This window comes from Phyllobates terribilis, unplaced genomic scaffold (assembly GCF_046119375.1).
Source record: "Phyllobates terribilis strain yellow unplaced genomic scaffold, ASM4611937v1 Scaffold_7__3_contigs__length_470593459, whole genome shotgun sequence".
Classification (NCBI taxonomy): Eukaryota; Metazoa; Chordata; class Amphibia; order Anura; family Dendrobatidae; genus Phyllobates; species Phyllobates terribilis.
In genome coordinates, this window is record NW_027362767.1 from 386,149,353 (window position 1) to 386,155,352 (window position 6,000).

At 50.2% G+C, this 6,000-nt stretch overlaps 1 protein-coding gene across 1 annotated transcript in view; it reads right to left on the bottom strand.

Moving 5' to 3' along the window:
* Positions 1 to 5,797, bottom strand: part of NUMBL (NUMB like endocytic adaptor protein) — a 90,533-nt gene extending 84,736 nt beyond the window's left edge. The window contains exon 1 of the mRNA XM_073641487.1: positions 5,633 to 5,797. The gene's annotated coding sequence lies outside the window, so the exon portion shown is untranslated. The remainder of the gene's footprint in view (positions 1 to 5,632) is intronic.
* Between the last annotated feature and the right edge of the window lie 203 nt (positions 5,798 to 6,000).

Genomic DNA, 6,000 nt, shown 5'->3' on the forward strand with positions numbered 1-6,000 from the left:
TATATTATACACACACAATTTTTTTTTGCCATACTGGAATCGGCCACACACGTTACGTTTTTTTTTATCTCACCCTGACGGCACGGCAGACAATGCGGCCATGTAGGAGAGATACTGATGGCATCACAAATAGAGAAGTAATTGGAAACATTCACGCCGTTATAAGATCCAGTCCCTTTTCTCATAGGTAAGGATTGGACCAGACTACTTTGACACCCGACTTCTTGTAATAAAAATTCTAGATATTCTCATACAGACATATAGAGATATTGGCGCCAAATTTTAACACCGCTTTGCTGATTGGTCGCGGTTGCCGGCCTCGACCAATCAGCTATTTTGGCGCCAAATGTAAACACCGCTCTGCTGCTTGCGCCCGGTCGGCCGCATACCTATTCTAGAATACCCGATGCGTTAGAATAGGTATGCGGGTATAATCATCACCCGGCAGAGTACTGAAGAAAAATGTTTGGTTTCGAAGCTGGTAAAAAAGGACACCTGTGTGAGATCCTGATATCAGTGGTGCCTCATGCCCTACGCTCCTGACAGGAGGCGCTATATTTGTGAGGTCGGTTTATCACTTCTGACATCCACGGTCACAGACCGGACGGGCCACGGGTCTCCTATCCTGGACTCCACAGACTCATAGGCGTAAGGGGGAGCTGCTGAGTTTGGGTGGTCCGGACATTGTGGACCATACTCGGACTGCGAATGTCTAACGTGTAGTCTCAAGTTACAACTTAGGGAAAGGGAGGATAGGGAGTCAGGGCATGCTGGGAGTTGTAGTTCTACAATGGCTAGAATGCTGCAGGTTGGTGACCACACAACGCAAAATACATAGAACCCACTTAGCACTTACAGACCCCCCCCCCCCCTATCGCATCTCCGAATTGTCTCCAAGTTTTAAAGAAGAAAATAAATAAAATCAGCAACAGTGAACGTGAACCCGCAGCCGACCTTCAGGAAGAATTCCTCCGGGCACATAATGGGTATTCAGAGACGCCCACAGCAGAGGTATAATGGATGTGCTGGCGAGGCCTCGTCCTCCAGCGATGCAGACAGATGATGTATGAAACACACGTGTCCTGTCTGGCTGAAATCTATCACACAAGCTGATCACGGACGCCGGCTCTGGTAGCGCTGCCATCCACACAATACACCAGGAGACGTGGGCAAGAGCTGTGCCAGGACCGCAGGGCTGTACATGGGCAGGCACATACGTGCAACCGGAGCGGGCACAGACTGAAGGGCCTGTAGAACAACAGTATACGGCCCTCTGTAGTCCAATAGCTCCTCAAACTGCACTATTCCTCCTGCTTTACAGGTGATAGATGCCCCTTACCACCAATGATATGTCTGCCCCTATAATGCCACAGCCACTAACGGGCATGGGTCCTATACCGACGGCTGAGGACTAGGCGTTAGGAATGAACTTTTCCATAAGGCATGGAGAGGTATGGCAGAATAGATAAATGGAAAGGTATAGTAATGTATATAGAGGGGGCACGATGTGCTGCACACTGGCATGGAGAGGTATGGCAGGACAGATACATAGATACATCTAGTGGTGTGGTAATGTATATAGAGGGGGCACGGTGTTCTGCACGCTGGCATGGAGAGGTATAGTAATGTATATAGAGGGGGCACGTGTGCTGTGCCCTGGCATAGAGAGATATTGTAATGCATATAGAGGGGGCACGGTGTGCTGTACCCTGGTATGGAGAGGTATGGCAGCACAGATACATGTAGTGGTGTAGTAATGTATATAGAGGGGGCACGGTGTGCTGTACCCTGGTATGGAGAGGTATGGCAGCACAGATACATGTAGTGGTGTGGTAATGTATATAGAGGGGGCACGGTGTGCTGTACCCTGGTATGGAGAGGTATGGCAGGACAGATACATGTAGTGGTGTAGTAATGTATATAGAGGGTGCACGGTGTGCTGTACCCTGGTATGGAGAGGTATGGCAGGACAGATACATGTAGTGGTGTAGTAATGTATATAGAGGGGGCACGGTGTGCTGTACCCTGGTATGGAGAGCGATGGCAGGACAGATACATGTAGTGGTGTAGTAATGTATATAGAGGGTGCACGGTGTGCTGTACCCTGGTATGGAGAGCGATGGCAGGACAGATACATGTAGTGGTGTGGTAATGTATATAGAGGGGGCACGGTGTGCTGTACCCTGGTATGGAGAGGTATGGCAGGACAGATACATGTAGTGGTGTAGTAATGTATATAGAGGGGGCACGGTGTGCTGTACCCTGGTATGGAGAGCGATGGCAGGACAGATACATGTAGTGGTGTGGTAATGTATGTAGAGGGGGCACAGTGTGCTGTACCCTGGTATGGAGAGCGATGGCAGGACAGATACATGTAGTGGTGTGGTAATGTATATAGAGGGTGCACGGTGTGCTGTACCCTGGTATGGAGAGCGATGGCAGGACAGATAAATGTAGTGGTGTGGTAATGTATGTAGAGGGGGCACGGTGTGCTGTACCCTGGTATGGAGAGCGATGGCAGGACAGATACATGTAGTGGTGTGGTAATGTATGTAGAGGGGGCACGGCTGTGCTGTACCCTGGTATGGAGAGCGATGGCAGGACAGATAAATGTAGTGGTGTGGTAATGTATGTAGAGGGTGCACGGTGTGCTGTACCCTGGTATGGAGAGCGATGGCAGGACAGATAAATGTAGTGGTGTGGTAATGTATGTAGAGGGGGCACGGTGTGCTGTACCCTGGTATGGAGAGCGATGGCAGGACAGATAAATGTAGTGGTGTGGTAATGTATGTAGAGGGGGCACGGTGTGCTGTACCCTGGTATGGAGAGCGATGGCAGGACAGATAAATGTAGTGGTGTGGTAATGTATGTAGAGGGTGCACGGTGTGCTGTACCCTGGTATGGAGAGCGATGGCAGGACAGATAAATGTAGTGGTGTGGTAATGTATGTAGAGGGTGCACGGTGTGCTGTACCCTGGTATGGAGAGCGATGGCAGGACAGATAAATGTAGTGGTGTGGTAATGTATGTAGAGGGGGCACGGTGTGCTGTACCCTGGTATGGAGAGCGATGGCAGGACAGATAAATGTAGTGGTGTGGTAATGTATATAGAGGGGGCACGGTGTGCTGTACCCTGGTATGGAGAGCGATGGCAGGACAGATAAATGTAGTGGTGTGGTAATGTATGTAGAGGGGGCACGGTGTGCTGTACCCTGGTATGGAGAGCGATGGCAGGACAGATAAATGTAGTGGTGTGGTAATGTATGTAGAGGGGGCACGGCTGTGCTGTACCCTGGTATGGAGAGCGATGGCAGGACAGATAAATGTAGTGGTGTGGTAATGTATGTAGAGGGGGCACGGCTGTGCTGTACCCTGGTATGGAGAGCGATGGCAGGACAGATAAATGTAGTGGTGTGGTAATGTATGTAGAGGGGGCACGGTGTGCTGTACCCTGGTATGGAGAGCGATGGCAGGACAGATAAATGTAGTGGTGTGGTAATGTATGTAGAGGGTGCACGGTGTGCTGTACCCTGGTATGGAGAGCGATGGCAGGACAGATAAATGTAGTGGTGTGGTAATGTATGTAGAGGGGGCACGGTGTGCTGTACCCTGGTATGGAGAGCGATGGCAGGACAGATAAATGTAGTGGTGTGGTAATGTATGTAGAGGGGGCACGGTGTGCTGTACCCTGGTATGGAGAGCGATGGCAGGACAGATAAATGTAGAGGTGTGGTAATGTATGTAGAGGGGGCACGGTGTGCTGTACCCTGGTATGGAGAGCGATGGCAGGACAGATAAATGTAGTGGTGTGGTAATGTATATAGAGGGGGCACGGTGTGCTGTACCCTGGTATGGAGAGCGATGGCAGGACAGATAAATGTAGTGGTGTGGTAATGTATGTAGAGGGGGCACGGTGTGCTGTACCCTGGTATGGAGAGCGATGGCAGGACAGATAAATGTAGTGGTGTGGTAATGTATGTAGAGGGGGCACGGTGTGCTGTACCCTGGTATGGAGAGCGATGGCAGGACAGATAAATGTAGTGGTGTGGTAATGTATATAGAGGGGGCACGGTGTGCTGTACCCTGGTATGGAGAGCGATGGCAGGACAGATAAATGTAGTGGTGTGGTAATGTATGTAGAGGGGGCACGGTGTGCTGTACCCTGGTATGGAGAGCGATGGCAGGACAGATAAATGTAGTGGTGTGGTAATGTATGTAGAGGGGGCACGGTGTGCTGTACCCTGGTATGGAGAGTGATGGCAGGACAGATAAATGTAGTGGTGTGGTAATGTATATAGAGGGGGCACGGTGTGCTGTACCCTGGTATGGAGAGCGATGGCAGGACAGATAAATGTAGTGGTGTGGTAATGTATATAGAGGGGGCACGGTGTGCTGTACCCTGGTATGGAGAGCGATGGCAGGACAGATAAATGTAGTGGTGTGGTAATGTATATAGAGGGGGCACGGTGTGCTGTACCCTGGTATGGAGAGCGATGGCAGGACAGATAAATGTAGTGGTGTGGTAATGTATATAGAGGGGGCACGGTGTGCTGTACCCTGGTATGGAGAGCGATGGCAGGACAGATAAATGTAGTGGTGTGGTAATGTATATAGAGGGGGCACGGTGTGCTGTACCCTGGTATGGAGAGCGATGGCAGGACAGATAAATGTAGTGGTGTGGTAATGTATATAGAGGGGGCACGGTGTGCTGTACCCTGGTATGGAGAGCGATGGCAGGACAGATAAATGTAGTGGTGTGGTAATGTATGTAGAGGGGGCACGGTGTGCTGTACCCTGGTATGGAGAGTGATGGCAGGACAGATAAATGTAGTGGTGTGGTAATGTATATAGAGGGGGCACGGTGTGCTGTACCCTGGTATGGAGAGCGATGGCAGGACAGATAAATGTAGTGGTGTGGTAATGTATATAGAGGGGGCACGGTAAGCTGCACACTGTCATTTCTATACATGCATAATATCTGCTGCAACACACGCAGGCGTGCAGCATCTTGGTTGGCACAACTTAGCCCTGGCACAGCGCTGCTCGTTGACTCGGCCAAAAATCCATAAAATCAATGAAATCCCAGAACCAAAAAAAAAAAAACACAGTTTGGCAGCTGCGATGAATTACAAAAAGGAGCCCCCGACCTTCCTCTCCTCCCCAGCACACGCGTGGTTAATGCCTTTTCTCATAAGGCCACACACATACTGTGTACAGTAGCCGCATGTATAGCGGATACACACGCCAAGTGTGCCAACTATGCCCTGGAACATCAGGGAGGCAAACACTCGTCATCTGCTGGGTGCAATGATGGGGGTCCGCGTGTGCGGTGAGGGCATGTACAGAGCTATTCATATGTGCACACACTGTAGACACTGCAAGGGTTACACAGACTCCAAAAATAAATAAAATAAAAATATATATTACAGAAAAAAAAAGAACCGCAACCTACACGTATAATCCGCCACATCGTGCACTGAACACCTGCAACACATCAAGCCCCTCACAGCCCTCAGGTTCCCAGATGCAGAATTCAGCATCCGCCCACTCTGCCTTCCTGTAAATCCAGATGAAATGCCCACCCTGCCTCATTCATTAGGGAGAGCCCCCCACTAATGCCAGAGACCACTCACCAGAGATCCCAGTTCAGAGGTGAAGGAATCCTCCTCCCAGCGCTCAGGATCTGCAGAACAATCCCGGCTCAGTCCTTCCCAACGGATAATCCCAAATGCAGCGACTGAGGCTCCTGCTTTGTTACCCATGAATCCACGCATGCTCCTTAGGAAGGATCCAATCACCATAACTCCGCCCAGCTCCCTGCCCATTGGCTGCTTGCAGCTTGAATATGCAAATTTGCCTCCTTTCCGCCCCGCTCCTCCTCCCCCTCCTGTGATAGTGTCTTGGATTCCATCCTTGTGTTACAAAGTATCTGGCATCTGACGAATTCTTCCCCCTAAATTTAGAATCTGGAGGAAGCGGACAGGAAATTATGTCAATAGAA